Genomic DNA, 23,896 nt, shown 5'->3' with positions numbered 1-23,896 from the left:
CATAAAATGTACTTTGAGTACTTAGTAACATGAACACTCTAGATTTAGATGAAAGTAATTGCAGCACAGTGTTGACATCAGTCATTTCTACATTTGGTAGGTAATTATTTGTCTTTAAAGAAACTACTTTAAGACAGTAGACCTATAAATGTATTTGTATTGAATTCTTGTGTGCTGAGATTTATACAGGACAGGAACCTACAAAACGACTGCTGAGATTAAAGAGTCTTTTGCTTGAGTATTGACAGATTGGTTTCCAAAATGCTCAGTAGTCCACGTCTCACCAACACTGTGCAAGAAGGCGTACTCTCAACCTGCACCGGAGGTCTGTGCACCCTGGAATGAGGTTTCAGGGTCCGCCTTGTGCTGTCAATCATGCACGGGTACCTCAGCCTGGATGCAAGCCCTCCACAACATGAATTCAGACAGAGCCTTATTTTTCACATTTTCTCTGTCTTCTGAAGTCATTCAGGTTGGTCTAAGGAGTAGCACTGTCTTTAAAGCCAAATTTATCTTTTCATTCATTCACCCTTTGCACAAGACTATTCTGCTATCTCTGTGTTCTCTTCTTCTTCTACACTGCTGCCTCTTGCTTCTGCTGAGCTTCTCCGAGTTGTTTATGCTCCGTGTTCTCCCTCAGTCTCCTTCAAACCCCTGATTCACTGTTCTGTGCATTTCTTTAGTCATCGTGTTTTATTTATTTCTGTGTTTTGCACTTTTGCACAACGTCTTGCGTTAGGTGAGTTTCTTTATAAATGTGGTAGTTTTTTAAGGCTACATCGCAATACCTCCTCCTTTTCTGTTAATATTTTTATGTAGACACCTAATTTTTAGATTAAATTGAATGAAATGACCAATGAAATAGAGATCATAATTTACTCCGTACGTGTAAGGAAGGCAGCAGAGGAAGAATTAAAAAAATAGTAAGTATGTTTCTGATCAAAGTCACTAAGCACATGGGAATTCCCTTTTCAAAACTCAGGAAATTACAGATAGTATTACTATGAAATGAAGTTGCTATAGTTAGGCTAGCTTCACATGAGACATTTCTGGACACACAAGATTGGGTCAAATGCCATGCTGACTTTAGAAAGTGTGCCACTTGAAATACAGATATAGACGTCCCTCCATTTGTTTCCCATTCTTTTCTTTTGAGATTGGAGATATGGTTAAGAGGAGACATGATCATTTTCTGGGTGAAAACACTCTCCAAAGAAAGCTCTGACCAATAAGAGCCAGGCTGAAGGCTTTCAGGCTGCTCCTATTCATGACAGCCACCACGAGTACCATAAAGTCAACATTCTCATGTGAGGCAAGTTGTCAGTGGTCACAAATGTGGTGTGTGTGTGTGTGTGTGTGTGTGTGTGTGTGTGTGTGTGTGTGTGTGTGTCTGTTTACCTAGGGGTAAGCAATGACACTAGTTTGCTCTATGGTAGCTGACCCTCAATAGTTACTCACACTTGTAGGTGTTAGTTTTCAATTTTTTTCAAGTCATTCTGTATTAAATGTTAGCTCACTTATGGTACATTCCCTTATCATTTCCCAGGCAAGCCTAATCTTTCCTCATGGTCACTTATCCTCACTACCTCACCTCAACGTCTTATTTCCTTGTAGTCGGGCAACTTAATGAGAATGACTGGTTCGTTAGGGCCCTCTTCAGCCCACTATATCTCTGGTCCATGGGGCCTCCATTGCACAGCCATATGTTCATTCTCTGACTCTTAGCTACCACATCTTTTAATCACCACAGAGCATGGTGAGACTCATCCTTCCCCCTTTGAAGAAGGAGTTCTTCATTGGCCCATCTTAATGTGAACATTCTTCATCCACAGAGTGCCATTCAGTTTTTGTAGATAGTTAATACATTAAAGTAGGCATGCAAAAGCTGGCAGTGTTAGTGAGTGAGAGGTTCAATGGGCAGATCACACAGAAGATTTATCTCAGAAGCTACAAATATATATGTGCCCTGCTTATTTCAATGTTTCCATCTCAGAATGCCAACGGCAGCCCTAATGGAAGATCAAATGATGAAGCAAGCCCATTCACCAGCTTAAATCTGATTTGTCTTAATACAGTGTTTTACCAAGGAAAACAGCAAACGGCCTCGGTGGTACTGCTGTTGATGGTGTTATTTAGCCCATCTATTCTTTCTAATAAAAAAAAGCTGAAGAAATAAAAATCTATTGATCTTTATTTATTGACTTCCTTGTGAGTATAGTTAAAGTTGACACAGATCAATCACAATAAAGTTAAATGGGTGGTATAGTATAACAAGCCTGGGGTTGTAAATGGAGTCTTAATTACAGGAGTGTCCACGCTTCCCTATATGCATATTTCCAGGCGCAGGGGTTTGCAATAGCTCTGATCGCGGAGGTGGCAGGATGTTCTGCCGTCTTCACACACTGTTCAGCAGTGTTCCCATTTTTACTTTAAAGAGCAGGAAAAGCGGGAGCAAAAGGAAGGAGAACAGCCATTTCTGAACTATTTTATTAAGTCTGTGCTTCCCTCTGTTCATCTTTAGAGATTGTAAGTGAAATTAATTTTACACCTGACAGCATAAAGTTGGATGGATAAGAGATAACCAGACACAATGAAACCGCTTCCTTGGAGCAGAATGTCAGCCTTCGGCACAGACGGCAGCACCATATCCTGTTGAACTTGAACAGTATGCCGCAGACCTGCTCCGCTCACCTCTGCCTCTTATCCTCACAACAGTTCTGTGTTTCTGGCCAGGAAGAAAAAAAAATCTCCTAAATGTGACAAAACAGAGAGGTTTTGTTTTATTTTATCTCTTCTCTTGGAGTTGTCTTGGATCAAATTGCTCTGTTAGTGACATTGCCTTGGCAATAATATTTGCTTCTGTCCCCTATGCAAATAAAGATCGTTACAACAGTGCCCATTAGTAGATTAAATAGGTTTCCTTGTCTTTTTGACAGTGGGATTATCGCTAACCTCAGTCATCTACAGATTCGCTCTTAATTCCTCTATATCAAATCTTACCCCAAATTAAACATTGGCTTGAGAGCAGTATCTGCTGATTAACGAAGGGTTTGAAGGAGGACTAAAGCCCAAGCTAACTTTCTTTTCCAGTTTGTGTTCAGAAAAGGACCCACTGAGCACATCAGCGCTCTCACCCCTCTTTGTCCCTGCAGCTACAATCCTTAAATTGCTGACCATGGCCAGGTTTCTGGACACAGTGGAATTAAGAACTCATAATATTATAAGTGGTATTATATTCTTATTATTGTGGTGCAGGAAATATAGCCATGTATATATTTTTTTAAAAAATCTGATTTTGTTCATAAATATCCTACTCCAAAGTTAACAATGCTAATAGAATTTGTGAGAACATACAGTTCTGCCTGTACTGTATTTCTATGATATATAAAATAATATGAAAATATTTTGCTTGGATTTAGAAATATGATCTTACCATACATATGCCTTTTCTCTTCCCCATTTCCTTCACAAAACCCGGAACTAATAAAAACTGTCTGTACCCTTATGTATAGGTGAAAAAAAAAATGGGACCATTTCTCAGGGAATAAATGTTTCTTTGATTTCCTTTTCTTTTTCAATTGGTTGCCATTAATTTTAAACTTTCTTGGCATTTTCTAGGCAATAAGAAGAGGGAAGCAAGGGCCTTTGGAGGGGACTCTGGCCCTTCCTGTAATGTGCTCACAACTAGCTGTCCATTTTGAAACACAGCTTGTCTGCATACAGAGATCACTTCTAGCCTTTGCATTCAAAGACAATTGACAATTGGTCCAAATGCAGGAAATAAGGGTCACAGCAATTTCCATACGGGGCATAGTTAATGCGATTCTTGCCATTCCTAATGCTGCATGAAAATACCAAGTTTTGTGCAAAAATCAGCTCTGAGTGCACACCTTCATCCCCCAATAAATAGAACCTTCAGTCTCTTTGGAGAGACCTAGAAATCAAGGATGGCTAACTTGTTTTTGGAGGGTAGTCTCTACAAGCCTCTCCCAGTCAGCTATTTCCAAAATTTGTTGTGATGCTCACAAACACATTTCCCACATCAGGAGTCAGACAGAGGGGAATGTTTAAAGAAAGAAAATTGCTCCTTCAAAATAGCATGTTGTAAATAAATTATTTTGTAAAATCTATTTAATTTATTTATTGTGATGAACAGCAATGGTTAGAGATATTTGAGAATTCATGTAGAAATCACGGGAGCTCATGACGCTCAATGGCTTATTATTTTTTGTTTAATTATTTTTCTTGATTGGGTATGCATGTGGCAGTATTTGCTGTGCATTCATCAAATGCTGATGAATAGTGTATTAATTAGGATTAGGTTCAGCTGGTAGTAGCAGAAAAAAAGAGTAGCAGTGGCTTCGGATGAAAAATACATGCTTATTTCCATGTGTCAAGAAAATCTGGAGGAATGAAGTCCAGGATTGGCATGACAGTTATCTGTCCCCCAAGGTCCCTCCAACTTAATACTCTAACACTCCTAGACTCAAGCCTTCAACCTCACAGTCTTGTAGCTCTGGTGGGTGGAAACTCCAAGACAGGAAGGGTAAGAAAAAAATATAAAGGAGAGACCCCCACGTGTCTCTCTCTCTCTCTCTCTCTCTCTCTCTCTCTCTCTCTCTCTCCCTCTCCCTCTCTCCCCCTGCTCTTGCACTGCTAGAATATTGTACCATACAATCTTAATTCTATGAAGTCCTATTAAAGATTATATTAATATCAGAAAATGGGAGAACAGAAATTGGGGTTCTCCAAACACTTTCTTTCATAGGCCCCATTCTTGATCAAGACTTAACCCCACTAAGGGGCTAAAGAGCCTACCACCTCTTCTTTATTCAGTCAGCACTTTGGAAAACACTATAAAAATTTTCTTCATGAAGATACTAGACACTTTAGTTGACTTTTTTAATGAATATATATGTATATCTTGCGCAAATAATAAATATATATTTTTTACAAAAAAAAAAATTTTCTTCATATCGTTGCTCTAAAAGATACCAATGGTTAACTAGATCCTGCCACACAGGCAAGCAGGGTTCATAGCCCAATGATATTTGTGGCATACAATTTGCAGACATTGTTCTGCTTGTCCTGTTTCAGTCTAGGTCTTAAAAAGCCATCAAGAGCAAAAGGATGAAGCTAATGGGCATGAAAGCTGCTTGGTGAAACACAGTCTGTAGGCTATCTTATGAGACGACTATTCTACAGCTCACCCTCAGTGCTTGTTTATATAAGGAAGTGACTCTGTGGGTTTCACTGGATGTAAGCCATTACATTCTCCTGACCAAGTTCCACATTTTGACATTATTTCATTGGTAGTACCTGTGATTATTTACAAATTATATCAACATTTCTTTGTTTATTCCCTGCGGCGGCTCCCTCCCACACTTCTTTGTCAATATTTTATGATAAAATCTTGTTCACAAGTAACTCACATTCTTGTTCTGTTTGGGTGACCTGAAAAATGGTCTTCATTTCGTGGCAACCCTTACTCAGGAAAATCAGCCTGGCACTGACTATCAAAAAGGTCAGCACCACGGACAGCAACAATGTCCTCCCGTAATACCATTGTAATACCATTAAAACTTTGTGGATATCTCTGCTATGCCAGCCCTAGCGTTGTAGAGACTCAAGTGACAACATTTGGGAAAGGGAGAATGCTGTATAAAAGCTACAGGACTGACTTATCTGACATCTCCACTTGTAGAGAGCTGCGTGGAGCCGTGTAAAGGCGCCGGCTGCTGCCCTTTGCGAGCCCGAAAGCGAGCGCTCTCTGTGATAAACAACTCCTTTTATGGTGATGGCCTGTGACCTGCTATGATCGTGTGTGGCTTGCGTATGCTTGAGCCTATGGGCGATGTCCACGTGGCACTCCGGGATAGGTGACCATAGCCTATATAAGGATTGGAAGAGGTCTGCCCTGGGACAGAAACAGGAGAGAAGCGAGAGAGAAACAACTGTTCAAGGTTCCAGATAAACTGCACGCAAGAAGAGCTCCATTGTCGCCTCGTCATTGCTGGTTCGAGGCGGTCGCATCATCCACTGACTCCTCTTATCTATCACTTCTGACTCAAACTAGCCAGAGTCAGAATTTTGCTCCTTACAACTTCAATTAATTTCCAACTACTACGTCTATTATGAAACCATGGAAGTATGATCCACTCAAGATAATTCTTCTAATTTGTTCAGACTATATTTCTTCAACACTTGGCATCTTGTTTTTTTTTTTTTTAATTCAAGTCAATGAACAAGGCACAATTCAAATGATTTGATATATTGCCAGGATTAATTAAGAGGACTGCCTAGACTCCTGAGTCACTGGGTCCTGTTTGTTGTTGCCCAACTCAAACACAACTTGTTCTAATGGTTCTGATTCCTTCCTTCTTCACACTTATTTTTTCTGCACTGACACTAGAGTCTAAGTCTTTATTTTGTAGATAATTAATTGAAATCCAAGAAAAATTGTATAATGAGCTCAGTCATGTGGAAGGTTGGGCATGTGGAAAGTGGCAGAAGTGGGCATGAATTTCTTGTGTCTTGACCATGGACTCACCCCCATTCTGATCTATTTTAACATATCAATTCTCTAAGATCTGAACAGTAGTAAAATTCAAAATGGCTAAAAAGTATATAGTTTATGGTCAGACTAGAAAATATCTAATTCAGCTACTTCTCAGATTTCTACAACACATCAATGTTTTTCACTCTGTTATTTGTTAATCTTCATTTTTACTCATCTTTTTGAAAGCAGAATTTCTGAGCATCATATACTATCTCTTCTGAAGGAACAGCTGGTTCTATCTGCTTGGTCCTAATGGCTGTGTACTATGGAGTAAAGAAACTAGATGTACTTACAAAACCAAGAGCTCTTATTCACGTATCCTGAGTCAGTCCATAGTGTGTGTGTGTGTGTGTGTGTGTGTGTGTGTGTGTGTGTATGTATGTGTGTGTGTGTGATGCATGCACATGTTTTGTGTATACATGTGTATGCATGAGTACATGAGCATGCATGTGGAGAAAACAGTTTGATGTCCAGTGTCATCCTCAATTGTTCCCCATCTTGTTTTGGGGAGCAGTCTCTCACTAAACCTAAAGTTTACTTGTTTACCTTCACTGACTGGCTGCTAAGCCCCTAGAATCCACCTATCTCTGCTCAGCCAGAGGTGGAATTACAGAAATGTACTGATACACCCAGATTTTTACATATGTACTGGAGAGTTCCTTGGGCTTGAGCCAAGTGTGGTGGTACATGTCTTTAATCCCAGCATTTGGGAGGAAAAGAGCATGTAGATATCTGTGAGATCCAGGCCATCCTGGTCTACTTAGAGAGTTTCAGCCCAATCAAGGCTACAAAGTGAGATCATGTCTCAAAAAGAAACTACAACAAAAGCAGACAATAAGGTCCTTGTATGACAATCATTTTCCTGACTACACTGTCTCCCCTACCCGAGAGTCCAGTTTTAAAGATTCCTTTTACTACACTCTCTTCCAGTGCTTGTCTTGGCTAACAGTGCTCTGTGACATGTGATTGTGTATGCTCTAAACTGATCTGATCCAAGACAGACCTGTATAATTTTCTGCCTTGGAAAATTTTCAGATGAAAGGCTAACAAGATTCTGGGGTAGGTTTGATTTCAAACAAACAAAATTCCAAAGCATCAGAATGGTCCAGTTGCATTTCTCTTTCCCTTTCTCTTTTTCTTCTTTTTTACATTTCATGTAAAGTCTTGGGTGCATGGTTTGTTTCCTTATTTTATAAAAGATTTATTGTTTCTTTATTTTTAGTGTGTGTGTGTGTGTGTGTGTGTGTGTGTGTGTGTGTGTGTGTGTGTTCGTGTGGCTTGTCCATGAATTCAGGTGCACACCATCGCCAGAGGAGTTGGATTGCTCCAGAGCAAAATTTGCAGGCAGTTGTGAGCTGTCCAACATGGGTGCTGGGAACCAAACTCAAGTCTTCTGTAATAGGAGCAGGTACTTTTAGCCACTGAACCAACTATCTGGCCCGTGGTTTTTTGTTTGATCATCACTGTTGTTTTTCATCAATGGTCATAGCGAGCCATACCCACTGAGGCTTCTGAAGAGGGCTAAGTTGTCTGCGAGAGTTTTACCTCACACAGGGGAGAAGTCAGTTGATGAGACCCACCTTGTTCAGATTTACTGCTTTAGCGTATTTGATGCTAAAAATATTTTTTCTACTATCTGCCAAGATTAGCACTCTAGTGGCGTAATAAATTTACTCACCCTGTTTCTTTGATGTAGTTTGGAACCAACTTTATGCTTTATTCAGCCTAATTGAAAAGAAGATAAGATAAATGGTGCACTTTGAATCTCCCCTCAGATGTACCATTGCTCATTACTTCAACAGAGGATGAACGCATCTGATTGTAATCTTGATGTTTCAGTAAAATAAAAGTTCCCATGGCAAAAATTCAGCATTAGCCGTTGTCACCATCCAACAGCCTTTTGTAAAACAGTCTTTAACAGTGTTGTGACCTCCAATAAAATACTGCTCTCCATTAAAATGCAAAATTGGTGGCTATTCTTCCAAAAGATGCCATGGAAAGAAATATTTTGCAGTGATAATATATGACTTGATATTCTTTCACGTCTGAGGCTCAGACCAAAGGCCAAATTTAGATTTTGGTTCATTCTTTGCTTTTCTGCACAGTTTCAATGTTCATCTCTTCTTTAGTCTTCTACCTGTATTTAAGTTGATTCTTTTCCTTCACCATGTTTAAAGACAATTTAACATGCATTTAAACTGCTGTGGCACTCCCTCCATCTTTGATCCTGGACTCTACCGGAGTACTCGTTTGGGCTGAGAACGTAACAACAACCGTGACACAGGCAAGGCTTTTGAAGTCCCGGCAAACCAGGGCTTGGCACATAGCCAAGGCCTTATGCTAAAAAACATGGGCTTCAGACATTAACTGAATAAAGAGAAGACCAACAAACATGCCAAGCTGGACAGGGAAAAGCCCACTGGGCCTTAACTCCACACAAAGAACTACAGCCAATTGAGCAATGCTGGGAGCAGAAGTGACCCTCCCCAGGAAAAAAGCACATCAATTTGCTGTCTAGTACCAAAAGGTCAGCCCTGAAAAAATACATAGAAGTAACATCATATATATTCACAGGTTATATTTATGAGTACATGTGTTAATATAAATGCATGTGTATATATAAATGTATATGTATTTATAAATGCATGCAATAGCAAGTAATGAAAGAAGATATCATGAATTTGAAGGAGGGGCATATGGAAGGGTTTAGGAGGAAGTAAGGCAAGGGGAAAATATTGTAATTAAAATACAATTGAAAAATAAGCAAAAAATGTGACATGGGCCTGTCTGCTGCTGGAAAGTGGCTGAGTTGACACTTGTGTACAGGTGAAGGAGGTAGCCTTGATCACAGAACTATTCTTGAAATACCAGGTAACTCTGACAGTTTGAGGACCCATAGTGACCCTAGGTGAATTCTCCAGTTAAGCTCAACTGCAATTGTTTACCTGTAGAAAGATCAATACATAAGTAAAGCTAGTCACTTATGAACTTAGAAATTAAAACATAAATATTAAAATATGCCCAAAATTGTTGCAAATATCTGATTTGCTTTATTATACAATAACAAAGAACTGATAAAGAGTATAAAAACTTCTCCACAGTCAACAGACACAGAACTTTGTGGTTAAGATGAAAATGGACAGATAAGGGCAGATGTATGGCTGCATGGATGTTGAGAAGTGCAGTAGAAAGCAATAAATAAGAAAAATATGGCAACCAAACACACTGGTAATATCGATCAGTATTGTTTGTCTAGATTTCCTAACCTTACAGTGGGGATGTCGAATTCATGAGAGTTAAATTATAACATGAGAGGGACTGTTTGTTGGGTTTTTTTCTGTCCTTCCCGCACCCCACCCCCCAGATGTTTAGTCCCAGAGAAAAATCACACTGAGATCTCTATAAGTTATAAGGCTGATTGGCCCTTTAGGTCAGGTTTCTTACTGGTAACTCTTACATCTTGACTAACCCATTTTTCTGATCTATTTTAGCCATGTGGCTCAGTACCTTTTTCAGTGGGGCAGGTCACATCCTGCTGCTTCGGTGATCTGGGCAGGAGTGGGAGGAATCAGCTTCCTCCTCCCCAGAAATCTCCTGCTCTCCTTGCATCATTTCCACTTCCTGTCTGATTTTCCCACCTACACCTCCTGCCTGGCCAATCAGCGTTTATTTAAAACATGACTGACAATATACAGACAATTCTCCCGTACCACTAAATAATCCATATACAACACTCAAGACAGAGCTTGGCACACGGAAAGAACACAGCACATCTAGGCTGTTACCATCTTATGCACACTGAGTATCAGCGTCTGACTATCCAAGTTGAAGAAAAGTGTCTTTGAAGCCATGTCAGACACCCTTAAAGTTAATCCATACTAAACAAATGAGTAGGCCATGTTTCTAGTCAGTGGTGGGGCCTTTCCAGGCTTCATAGGATGGCTGGTTTTGAGTCCGGTTAACAACTCAGTTAGAATACTGGTTTTAACAGAAATGGTTTAGTCTGCAAATTTACAATTGGAACTCTATATGTCTGACAGAGACATGAAAAAACACCCACTGTTGTAAACAATACATGTATCTCGTGCTTTTGCCCATGCCTAGCAATCTTCTCAGTGAAAAAGGAATTATTAAGAAATTAACATGTTTTGTCAAATTGTTGAAAAATTTCTACTGATTAAACTGTCTCCTTCTATTGTTGAAAACCTGGTGATGGTGGACATTTGCACCTGGGAAACTCTCTAAGCAGAGGAATAGTCAAGGTGAAATGAAGTGTCCCCAACATTTAACTAGAAATGATGCCTTTAGTCACTAGAGAGTGTGACATGTATATTCTGATATGAATTTGAATCATGGCTATGCAGTCCATGTTTCAGGGATAAAAAATGGTACATTGAGCCTCAACCTCTACTGAAATACACCAATGTTTAATGATACATCCTTCATTACTTCTTCCTTCTGCCTTCCATTCTTCCTGTCTTCTGTGTGATTGGGAGGGAGTCACAGCTGGAAGAATAGGGAGATATGTGTGTGCTAGATACCTGTCTTTTGGTATGGTCCTATTGATTTTTTTTTCCCAGGTGTTGGAAGTGAAAGCAACTTGATTAGCCTTTCTTTGTCTTGACTTCAGTTTGGGAGACCTTTCTAGTAGGGAGACTGAAGATCAAATGCTGTTATGTGTTTGTAAAACCTTCATCAATTGGTGGTTAAGAGTCTGGCCTTAGGATCTGGAAAGACTTGGTTTCGGTCCACACAGTATTTTCCACAAGGATGACATTGGGTGTGTTAGTTTCCTCAAGGTTCAGACTTATGTGTGTTAAATAAGGTTTATAATTCCCACATCAAAGGGTGGTTTAGATGATTAAAAGATTTTACATAAGCAATGTGAATGCTCTATAAACAGTGCTGGGAAAGCATGAAATAATCACCTCATTTATCGAAAAATATTGGGCTATATCAAGAAATTTTATGCAGCCACCCACCCATTTATGGGTAACTGGTATAAAATAACTGATCAAGATAAGACTTATAGGCCATATTATTTGTCAACATAGGTCTCAGTGGAGTCTAAGCTCAAACTTGTGAGCACAGTACAATCATCTATAACATCCTCATCTCGCCAATCAACAGGCTACATTGCTTTCCATCTGTAGCTGATTAAAATGTAAAGTCCGGGAATAGCATTTGGATTCCTCCTGGGATCCTATAGTTGGAGAACACAGTAGCAGTGATTTGTCTAACCTGATCACTTTTCAAATGTGTGCATTCCAACATGGTACCCACCTGCCACATGTGACTACTTCTGTGCTTGTAATATAACTAGTATGAACTTAAACATGCCAGAAGTGTAATATATACACCCATTTGGAAAGTCTTAGAATTAAAAATAAGTATAAAATATAATATGATTGCTTTTATATTGATTATACATAGAAATTTTGCCATTTGGAATTTATTAAGTGAAATGATACATTAAACATCATTTTACCTTTTAACTTTTTTCAGTATGGATAAAAGAAAATTGCAATTTACCCTTGAGTTCACTTATGTGGCTCAAATTATGCCTTTAATGAACAGCACTGTTGCAAACAAAGCATATTAGGCATAGGTATATAAAGTACATTGCTCAGTGTAGCTCAGCTCTATCAAAATGCAGACATGATCCTAGAGCCCCTGACCTGCAGTGACCTCCCAGCATGCAACCTTCCTGACCCCACAATTCTTTTGTTTGTGACTTTTGACAATAAAGTAGGAACTGGATTCCCAAAGCTAGACCCTGGGAATGGGTTTCTGCAGACAGCCCTGCCAGTCCCTTTTCTGGCCTGTGATGTGTCTCCTTACAGCGCTGCCCTGGACACTGCACTGCCGTTACCTACTCTCCGTGCTGGTTACGGGAATAGTACTGTATCTAAAACAATTGCTGTTATTAACAGGTTAAACTGCTGGGATGTTGAAATAAAGGCTGCCCAGCTTTAGTGCGTTTTGTTGTAATCATCTCCCAGATGCCTTGTCGGAAATCAATTCAAGTTCAAAACTGGCTGGAATGGGGAGGTCAAGGCTTTGGCAGACTAAATATTTTATCTTCTGCTCATGTCTGGAGCTTTTAAAGATGTGGACTGGGGGCTCTTTCTCATACCCCATCTGGACAAAGATGATTGGCTTCACCATCTTGCCCAGGTTAGGACAAGGTTAAAATCAATTATAATCAATTATTAAGAGTCTTCTGTGGCCACATTGCTTAAAAGGAGATTTTAAAAGTTTCTCAGTTCTGAAACATGCATATCTTAGCTGCTGCTGGATATGTTGTTATTCTAGAATGCCAAATATAGATGTTATCAGCTTCTGAAGCGAACGCACAGAATTTCTCCCTCCTACTGCCTTGATGCATAGGTTTCAGGACAATGGAGAAAAAAAATCCCAAAAGCCTAAGATCACTGCAGCATTGAGCTGAAAAATCTTGTTACCTTCTTATATGTGTTAGAAGACTAGAGCTATTTATAATTTAGTCACATTGTCAAATTAGTTCCCAGGAATTCGTTGAGACGGTTTCCGTGGTTCTTATGAGTCTGCTTGCAGTGTACTGGTGCGCATGTGCACTGAGTCTTGTAGGCTCAGAGTCCCTGATTTCAGTTCCACAGTGATTTTGAGACAAGCAAGATTCAACCCTACATTTTATGATATGAAAGGAAGACTTGAAGAATTTAAATGACTTCTCCAAGTTCATACCCATCTACAGGAAGAATTGAGTCAGCTTGTTCCTAAAAACACATGGCCTCTAAATATCCAAATGAAGCTTTGTTCTTTGTATAACTTTTCATTTATAATGATCAGAAAAGAGAACCTGTTTAGACAAACTGAACATCACTTTGAACCTTGGGCCAGGACATGCACTCAATAAATAAAATATAATTACAAAATGTTCGCCAAAGGTCAGTTAGCTGTATCCACCATCTTGTATTCCGTGAATGGAACTGTCTTTCATTTTCAGATTTCATTTGTAAATAGTATGTTCAAGCTAAAAGTGATGGCAGAAGAATATCCCTTGTCCTTGTAGAAGGAGAGCTCTATCAATTTTAATTGGAATTTTCCCACAGACGTGTCAAGTGACAGAGTATGGACTGCCTGCTGTCTAAGAAGAACCCATCATTAACAAACACTACGACACATTTTCGTAGTCTCCTTATGTGTCGTGAGAAACAAAGTCAATAGTCTTACTTTGAAGAAAGGGAACATACCAAGTGTTGGGGCCAGGCTTTTAAACTGTAGTGCATGTTCTACATGTTCTCTCATCAGCAAAACGCAAGCCCTTCAGGCGCATAATTTCCTGTTTGTCAGCTAGTGCGGATTATCAAACCAAGGTATCGAATATGTAAAAAACATTATAAAGTGAAACCACAGGATTACAGATAGAGTGATTATGTACAATATACAAATCAATACTATATGAACTCAATTTTTACCCAGAAAGAGCTGGCTTCATTTCTGTTTGGCCATGAATATGTTACTCACCTTCTTGTGCCTCCTGTCACAATAGGCTTAATATTTGCTATTGGAGAACTTTAAGTGAGAAGAAGTCCATAATACTCTTACCTCTGTCTTGTCTATTGCAATCTCTCAGCCCATTCTGCCTATCATGATGATGACAATCACAGTTACAGTGACCACAGCAGGAAGCAGGGTGTTAGGGTGTGTCTTTCTGTTTCTAACATTGCCTTACTTTCTTCAGCATCTATCTGCATGCATATAGGATAAAACTTGTTTCAAATGTTTTACATTCTGTTCAAGTCAAAAGTTTCAGATGAATTTTTCATTGGTTTATTTCCTGGCCACACAATGAAGGTGGCTGAGCCCTTCAGACCTTTGTCTGCTGAAGACAACATTGTCTATGTAGCTTATTGGTTCCGTTGAAAGCTTATTGGTTCAGTTACTCACTACATGTTTGAGGAAGACCTGACTCTGACATTCCAAAAGCTGATTAAAAGTATTACTCTTTCTTTCTATACTCAATTTGTCTGCTGAAAACGATGTGACAACAAGTGTTCAGGGAAATGACTTTGGAAGGCAGCATCATACTGTGGTCAAAGAATCTGTCGGTGTGAAGCAAAGTAGACAGAGTTTTGTCACTTGCTGGCTAAACTTCAGGCAAGTCATTTTAACAGGACCTCTGGTTTGTCTGTAAGACACAGAGATGAATACATATTTTCTAATACTATTTTGGATGTTGAACATGATACAAAGCCATGCCTAGTGCAGGTAGATACTTCTTAAGTGGCAACTATTATTTGATTCATCAATTCATTAATGGTGGTATCTATTTACAGGCAGTTAATAAGAATTTAAATTATATCCATATTGTTAGTTCAGAAGTATTGATTAATTGATGGTTTTATGTGCCCAAAACTGTGCCACATGGTGTGACGTATTGAGCAGTGAGGCATATTTAAAGTGTGGCAGAAGCAGAACTCTGAATGGGGAAGTGGCAGAGTAGGAGAAAACAGTTAAACTCCATTAAACTCTGTGACAGTCTCATGGTTTATTGATTTTCCTTGGGCTTGGTAGCTTTGGCTACTGCCGTTTTAGCAACGAGATGATTCCACATGTACCAGCTGTATTTTGGAGTTGATGAGGCCTTTGCTGTTAGTTACATAACTGCTCCGTTCATCCACCTCAAGCACCTGGGATTGCCTGAAGAACCTACTATGTAACTTTCCGGCTAAAATAGGAACCTGGAAATCTCAGCCTGCTTGAGTGCTGACACGGTGACAGGAAAAGAAGCTACAGGAAACTGCCTTCCTTTCTCACAATACCCTGCAATGGCCTGTCCTCTATCTCCCTAGCTTGGGCACAGTTTCTTGCTAATTGGTTTCGCATCTAATAGGAGGAATACTGAGCACTTGCAGTATGCTTGTAGTCTCTTGCCAAGTACTAGCTCCCGATCAGCAGCCAGGCCTGCCATCCTTGCGCTCAGCAGCGTGCATCCCCATTCTGTTTGGGTAACTGGCTTAGTACCAGGCATGGGAGCATACAAAGGAGTAAAGGAGAATGAATAACTTATTTAGTTTTCTTGGAGCAGAAAGTGTTTTGGAAGTGCGAGCACCACAGAGGTCCCCTATTTCCTTTACCTCTGTGAAAGGAACACCCTATGCTTTAAATAATGATTCATGTAGCATGCGCCATATTCAAAGAGTAAACACAGAGATGAACGGTTCTATTTATTCTGTACAGTGAAAATAGAAATCTGGAAACAGCATCTGCTTCTCATTTAAATGTATTTTTCCTAATTATTTAGATGTATAGAGGCATCGAGCCAGGATTCAATCATCAACAAAGGTCTTGAGCTATCTAAACAAAACCTCTTTCCTTAAGCCATTGGTTCTAACAGTTGGAATGGCTTAGAGACCTCAACATGACTTTTAATACAAAGTTGCTGTAAATCCTGGATTATAAAAAAACGATACTATTTTGATTTTTTTTATAAACAAGTTTGAAAGTATAGGGAAATATTGCTAGAAATAAATTTCTGCAGACCTCGAAACATAAAGCAATTAGCAACAGTTCAGAGACACCTTCCTTTCTGGAAATTCAACTTTGGAATTGGGACTTCTGCCTCTGATTTTAACTGAAAGGCACGAAGACTCTGGTACTCTGGATGAGTTGATTGGATGGATTTCTTATTAGGAGTTGTGGGGGAAGCAGTGTCTCAAATATCAACCCTGTCAATTATGGCTCCCTCAATGTCACAACTCACAAAACAGTATTCTACAATAAAGAAAACTAGTTCCTCAAACGTGATGGCCACTCAAAAATAAACACAGAAAGGATACACTTTAATAGAGCAGAGAAGATAATTAAATATTTTACTGGAATAGGTCATGAGCATCAACTAATCTGAGGAACTAGTTAGGGCACCAGTCTGTGCTGTTAATCTGTGCCTTCTGTACCATCTACTCTGCACTGAACGTCCCAGAGCCAGTGAGAAGATGGTGAAGGCAGAAGCTCAGGGTAGAACATTTGATTCCAAGGGAAGAGAGCAGGAGTGAGGACCAGAGAGCATGGCTCTTTGTTGGTTTAGGAGGACATTTGGAGGCTATGTTTTAGAACGAAGCTGTCCCTACATCTGTTACCTTGTCTAGGAATCTGCTATTCTGTAGTTTGGTGTATCCCCTCTACCTGACTCTTAGATGTTACACTGCTCAGTCCTAACATCAGATAAATTCACCTCTTATCTCCCAGTTCTGGCTGCTTAAATCAGGACTAAGATTCAGGGGGAAAATGAATTTTGTGTTGTTTTCAATTTTCAGTGTATATTGTACATGTAAATTTAAAACTTTTTAAACTGTGGCCAAACCATCTTCTTCCCTTCACCTCTCTCTCTTGCTGTGTCTCTCTCTCCCTGCCCCTGCCTCCCACTGGTCCACCATACCCATCTCAGTCTTCCTTTACCAGCTCTCTAACCAATGTACATTATATTGTTGTGTATTTATTAAGAGTGTTTTTTCTGCTCTTGAAAGAAAAGGGACAAGAATCCTAGAAAAGATAGATTGTGTATTGCTGAATGAGTTTGGGAAATCACTGGCCACTCTGAGGTCTAGATTCTATGTTAAAAAGGAATAATGACGCAATTATGGGTTCCCTACAAGAGCCAATGAGGTGATGGGCTTGGAAGAGTCTAGCAAACAGAAGCCATGTGGCTTCTGTTCACTCTGTGCAGTCGATGTGGGTTAATGGTTTCTTTACTTCTGTTTCTGCTTCATCCAGGAAGAGACCAGGGCCTCGCTCTCTGGGACACTCTAGCAGAAGTGCCTCGTTGTGTTTGGGCTTCATTTATTGAATACATGGGAACGAGTGATCATTCTGAAAGCAGAGAGTCACTCAATTTGATTTCACAATGGGGTGATGGGGGAGGCTAGAAACTACATTCTCAAACACATTATCCAGAACATGGGAAACAAAACCACTTTTCAAAAGTGACTCATCTTTCAACTATCATAGCAGTTTACTTCATACTTCGTTCGTTCAGTTTCATAGCAAACTCCTAATTGTGAATGTCATAAACCACTTTGCAGAGAAAGGCAATGTGACCTGGGGAATTAAGTGGAGTAATTTACAAATAGACTTGTGTCTGGCAGGAGGTTTAGCATGTGGGTTATCTAGGATTTGCCTGTGGGTTAGCTTGGCAAAGCATGCTCCCTTTTCTCTACCCCACTGGGAGTATATATTTTTGGGTGCTGAGTACATATTAAACACGAAAACCAGTTTCCAATATGTTTTTCCCTGGCTCCCCTTTACAAAATCTTTTTGAATCCTTGTCTTCTCCAAAATAAACACCCCTTTCATGCCTCACTTCTCATGTCATATGGCTGCTATCTGTCCATCCTCTTCCCTAGAGAGACCTACAAGCATGGAGTGAATTCAGGTACATGAAACCTTCCAGCTTTCTTCAACACACTAACTTTGCCCCACATCCACACTCTGCTCCTTCTTTTAATTTTGGGATAGTTATAGTCTTCACAATATGGTACTTTAAAGCAAAAATTTTGGGGAAGAAGCACACACACACTGGAGAGGTGACTACTTCTGCAGCTCACAGAGTCAAATGAAACCCTTCATTCTGCCCTTTGCTCGCTCAGAAGCAGGGTGACAAGAACAAGTGCGTCCCAGGGTTCTTGAAGGTGGTAAAACAGGCATCTTATATTGCAGCTCCCAGACAGCAGGGTACCCGAACCCTTTGTCACTAACATTCGTCAGCATCTATGACAGGAATTTTACCGTCTGACATCCTTCTCCTAACTCTCAGCCCTGTGACTGTGGAGTGAATCTCAACTTACACAAGGAGGATGGAAAAGGCTGAGCCAAACAGTGTTAACAAAACAGTCCCCTGAAGGGCTATAATATTGCTCAGTGGTAATATCATCCCTATGCATTTTATCTTGTACATGAAATCTGGGCTAATTATCATTTTCTCCTACAGTACATTTTAGACCATTGTGTTTCTGTGTCCCTGCCTAGTTCATTAAGCAGGGTTTTACAGCTCCTCCAGTAACAGGATTGCTATTGACACTTTCATTAGACCCATAATTCAAATGCTTGTCTGGCTTCCAAATGGAAGCCTCTGAGTCCAGAACCACAATCTGGCCACCGACCGTATGTTGGCTTTTAGAACTGTCGTAAGCTCATCATCACATTCAAGTTCTTGAAGGGTCAAAATCTGCTTCCTCGGTGAACTGTCTCCATCCAACAAATAGTCAGTGTGTTCTCCAAGAATAGCCAGCCAAGTTTTCTCCAGTGCTCTCTGAAAACACTTCCATTACAGAGTGACTGGAGCCCAAATAGTTATTGTCTGGATTTAAATACAAATGGCCTGCTTCATTCATTCACGCAATCATTTCACTACTCAAGACCAATATGCCAAATATTATGATGTTTTAGCAATTTAAAGTTGAATACGATGGTCTCTGCCTTGTAATATCCTATAGTGCAATCGGTGTGTATAGGAATAATGATATAACCAGTGGAATGTGAAATATTCACGGCTAGAGTTCCAGGGAGGGGAGCAGCGATGATATAGATGCCCGTGCTTTAACTAATGGCTGTTCTCAATTTCTATCTTCCTACACGGACTCCAACAGAAATTGCTTCACATTCCTGGGTAGAACTATTCAGATACATATACGAAATACACGGAATGTATCCCAGAAGATAGCCTCAGGAGAAGATAATGGCATCCCCGTAGAACATCTCAGTGAACAAGGGAGGGCAGGCAGTGCTGCGTCCGACAGTTGCTTTCGTGATCTCATGAAAAGCAGGCTTTGTGAGGTGGTGTTTGCTTTTTCTCTCTAACAAGGCTCAAGAAGGTCAATGCTAATGTCTTATTTAATTGAAAAGAAACTTTCTTTAGGCATGCTTGGTAGACATAAGGCATACCTGCTTTTGGTGTCTGCAGAACTAAATATCTTGGACCTTAGCAAAGAAGCAGTAAATATTAGCCAACCACGCTGCATCGGCATGCACTTGAGGTTTTTACTCTTTAGAGAAAGCTTTCCGCTATTTGCTTTAACATATACTATGAGCCATACATTTCAATGTGCAGATAGTTGTGTTTGATTTAAGGGGCTGTGGACTGGATGCATAGCTTTTGCTTTCTCAGGCACTTACAGCACATATGAAAATATTTGATTTGGCATAGTTCACCTTCCTGGTATCTATGATTTAAGAAAAGACAGAGAAGAAGAAAGAGAAAAGACAAACATCATAGTCTCCTGTTATTAATTCTAGTCTTTTATGGCCTTGACCACACTTTGGACTTCCCATCTAATTCAGTCTCTTCTACTGAAGCCAACTAGGTCCCTGTACTAGAAAGTTCCTTTGCTGGAATGGGTTCCATCTCAGACTACTGAGCATAAGAAGGGCATAAGGCTGCATTCCATAGTAGACATGGTCACATGATTCGATTGTGCTATGCTACTGGAAAGAGACTTCCACATCCTTCCCAGTACATTTTGTTCTATTTTGTATGCCTTCATAAACATGTTCAATTGCACTGTGGAGGTCAATGACAGCATAGGGTTTAGAAGTTGTTGCTGGGAAATCACACTCACTCACGTTGAAATCGTCCATCAGCGTGCCGTAGCTTAGCCTGAGCCTGTGTAGAAGAGCGATATGTGGTCTCTTGCATTTTCATTTCAAGTAGCATCACTCACTTTAAGGCAGACATTCAGGCCTCTTCAAAAGCCTCCAGGGTGAAGGACAAAAAAGAGGCTTAGAGAATCTTCCAGAACTGCAGCTCTCTGCAGTTTCTGCATCCAAATCAGTACTTCTCTGCCTTTGGTATTTAATTTTAAAGTAACACATTCTTCCTTCCATGCAACCAATAATGGGGATTTTGTCACACATTTTCCAATCCACATGGCTCTTTTGTGCATCTATACATTTAATTGAGCTCTGCCCAGGAGGAAAGTCAGGCAAGAATGTAAGGAGAAGGAAGAGAGGACATAATGCTTTCTTGATTGAGTTGTCATCTGGTTGATGCTCTCATCTTCTAGAACCTCGTGTTTGATAACCGCATTCTCTTCTTTTCTCACTCACAAGGACCTATCAGTTTGGCCTTCTCCCAGAAGCAGAAAACTAACTATAAATATGAAACCAGTTTCACTACTGGACCCAGACTTCACATCAGAAACAAACTTCTCACCTAGGAGTGTCTGCAATGCAAACAGCGAAATCAAGGACATAAGAGGTAAGTTTGAGTGAGAAGAGCCATTCCTTGTATCACATTTATAGAAACTATTTTTCTAGGAAAATGTTAGTGCTCTATCTCTAGTAGAGGTTACAACATAGAAGGTTTTTAAATCAGGGGGAAGAAAAGCCCTGAATGATCTATACTCTCACATGTTAGTCTGTATAGCTGACTCTTAACTATAGAGTTGTTATGCTGGACTCTGTTTTAAAACATCATTATGGAAAGGGCTTGCTCACACAATAAAGGAAGCATCTACTACAAAAGTGACACACACACACACACACACACACAAAGTGTGGGGGGGCAGACCAACAGACAGACAGAGATTTGACAATTTTTTGTTTGTTTCTCAAGTTGCTTATTCAAAACAAGTACTAAAATATTATGGGTCAAAGAGGAAGTGAGAAGTAACGATTTAATACCTTTCATCTTGATAATAAAGCTGGCAGGAAGGGAGGGAAGGAGAGGGAGAAAAGGAGTAAAAGAGAAAGGTAGGTGAAGTAGGCATTCAGAAAGAATCTTAGGAAGAAGGGGTGGATAGATATCAGCCATCTCAGTTATACCAATGTGAGAAAATCTCTCTCTCTCTCTCACACACACACACACATGAGAGAAAGAGAGAGACAGAGAGAGAGAGAGACAGACACACAGAGAGACATAGAGAGATACAGAGAGAAAAACAGATATGTTTTTATTCTCTTTTGACCTAAGAAATAATTTCTTGGCTTTATCTATTTTATCCTGACAGAGAGGGTCTGTGAGTTTCCAGATTCATTCCTATTCCTTGGTCTTTTGTAAAAAAAAGTCTGAAGAGTGGGGAATGGATAGAAAGAACAAAAGCTACGATGAGCTATGCTTAGGAGGAAAGCAATGATCTCAGAATATAACAACAAAAGGTTTCCAGTTTCACAGAGAGAGAGGGCGGAAGGACAGAAGCAGTGGACTGACGGGGAGTTGGTACCCAAGTGTGACTGTGGAGAGACTTGAGTAAGAGGGTAAATGGGTAAGGATTTCAGGAGCTATGGGGGCGATCTGGAGAGAGATGGTGGAGACTAAGCTGTGAGTGTCAGTGCTCACAAAGATATTCAGACGGGTGCTATTAGAAAACGGGAGGGGGAGATGGGAGGTGTTAATGGTAATTGGCATGAACCCTATTCTTGGCTTTCCTTTATTTCCTCATTGAATGAGTGACAGACAGGCTTTCCCAGTTATAAATAAGATGTCGCTCCAGGTCTGAATGCATGGGTGCACCCAATGCGAAAGTTTCACCCACAAAGCCAACATCCCAGTTAGTACACTGGCAATGAGATACTTTAAAAGAGGCTCCACAGTATCTTAGGTACAAGCTCTCCCTTTCCCTTTATGTTTGGCTTTTTGTTGTTGTTTTGGTTTGTTCTTGGTTTTTTTTTTTCTCTTCTCTTTACATGGCCTAGCTTGTGAAGTTCAAGTCTATAAGGTAGATGCTCTGAGTATTAAGATTGTAAACACACTAGCTACTTTGGAACCTCAAGTCGTTTATAAAAGGTAAATATATTCACCCAATTTCCAAGCACAAAGCAATGAAGTCATACATTTTGCATTAATTAGTTAACATTTAGGCACTGATTGTATGTTGTGGTGGTTTGGAAGAAAATAGTCGGCACAAGGAGTGGCGCTATTAGCAGCTGCGGCTTTGTTAGTGTGGGTGTGGTCTTGTTGGAGGAAGTGCGTCACTGTGAAGGTGGGCTTTGATGTCTTCTATGCTCAAGCAACACACAGAAGCAACTGTTCATTTCCTGATATCTTTAGATGAAGATGTAGAACTCTTCGCTCCTTCTCTAGCACCATGTCTGGCAATGACGATGTTTGACTGAACCTATGAAACTGAAAAGAAGCCCCCTCAGTTAAAGGTTTTCCTGTGTAAGTGTTGCTGTGATCATACTATGTTTTCACAGACATTGAGACTTTAGAAGAATCTTCCTTGAGGAGGTTCTGATAGATAAGAGAGAAAACTTCATAATGGTGAACAATCACTGTTACATTCACTGCTGTTTCTGGTGCTTGTGGCATTGTTAATTGTTCAAGAAGGAAGCCACATTGTTTGGTTCCCTGCTGCCTGGCTAGCTTAGACCCGAAATAACCACACAGAAACTATATTACTTAAAACACTGCTTGGCCTATTAGCTCTAACTTCTTATTGACTCGCTCTCACATTTTAATTTAACCCATCTCCAGTGGCTTACTGGCAAAGTTTTGGCATGTCTGTCTCTGGCAGTGGCTCCATGGCTTCTCTCTGACTCTGCCCTTTGTTCTCCCAGCATTCAGCCTAGCTTTCCCTGCCTCCCTAAGTTCTGTCTTGCTACAGGTTCAAAGCAGTTTCTTTATTCATTAATGGTAATCACAACACACAGAAGGAAATTCCGCATCAGTTAATTCTGACAATCATTTTTTTTCCATTTTTGAAATAAAAAGTTACTCCATGCTTCCTTCTAGTCTACCAAAATATTTTCTGTAACTCTAAGGTTTAAGAAACCCTTCCCCAAGAAGCAGGCACTAGTCCATGAAGAAACTAGGTGTCAATTCATGTGTCTTACAAATGCTCGGGTTATTTGAAAAAGCTTCTCACTGGCCCTAAGAACATGAGCATGGGAGATCTGGCCACACCCCTCATCTGCCATATGGTGATGTGGATGGGGGTGGGTGCCTTCTTCCTGCCCCTCATAGCCAGGTGGGGTGAGCTGACACTGATATCATAAGAACAGGAAAACTGTCTCTGCCCCTTACCAGCTCCAATACTCTGAGAATAGGCCATGCATCTCCTCACCTTTCTCATCTCCCAGGCAGCATAGTAGAGCTGGCCCTTCTGGTATAGGTGTGGCTGAGTGGATCCTGAGGGTCCAAGAGCAGGAATACTGGCCTGCCTCTTGCTCCTTGCTGCATAGGGTGAACCAGCTGGGGCAATGCCAGAGAGCTTACCCTGGTGGTGGGTACTGGAGGAGAGTTGGCAGGCTGACCAACCCTGCAACTACCTAGGCCCAGAACTAGAATTGAGAGTTGACCTAGCCAAACATCCACCCCATCTATGATCTTCTGGAACCCTGGATAGTCTTATATATCAA

General features: G+C 40.3%; 1 long non-coding RNA gene across 5 annotated transcripts in view; it reads left to right on the top strand.

Annotated features, from left to right (window-relative positions):
• Nucleotides 1-23,896, top strand: part of LOC125401168 (uncharacterized) — a 478,609-nt gene that overhangs the window by 358,144 nt on the left and 96,569 nt on the right. For 3 of the 5 annotated variants that reach the window (XR_015738615.1, XR_015738616.1, XR_015738614.1), the window contains exon 4: nt 20,648-20,795. The exons of the other annotated variants lie outside the window; for them this stretch is intronic. This is a non-coding gene — a long non-coding RNA (uncharacterized LOC125401168). The remainder of the gene's footprint in view (nt 1-20,647; nt 20,796-23,896) is intronic. 5 annotated transcript variants of the gene reach the window in all.

This window comes from Myodes glareolus, chromosome 8 (assembly GCF_982192425.1).
Source record: "Myodes glareolus chromosome 8, mMyoGla1.1, whole genome shotgun sequence".
NCBI classification, from domain to species: Eukaryota; Metazoa; Chordata; class Mammalia; order Rodentia; family Cricetidae; genus Myodes; species Myodes glareolus.
The sequence above is the reverse complement of the archived record's forward strand: the minus strand, read 5'-3'. Positions and strand labels throughout refer to the sequence as shown.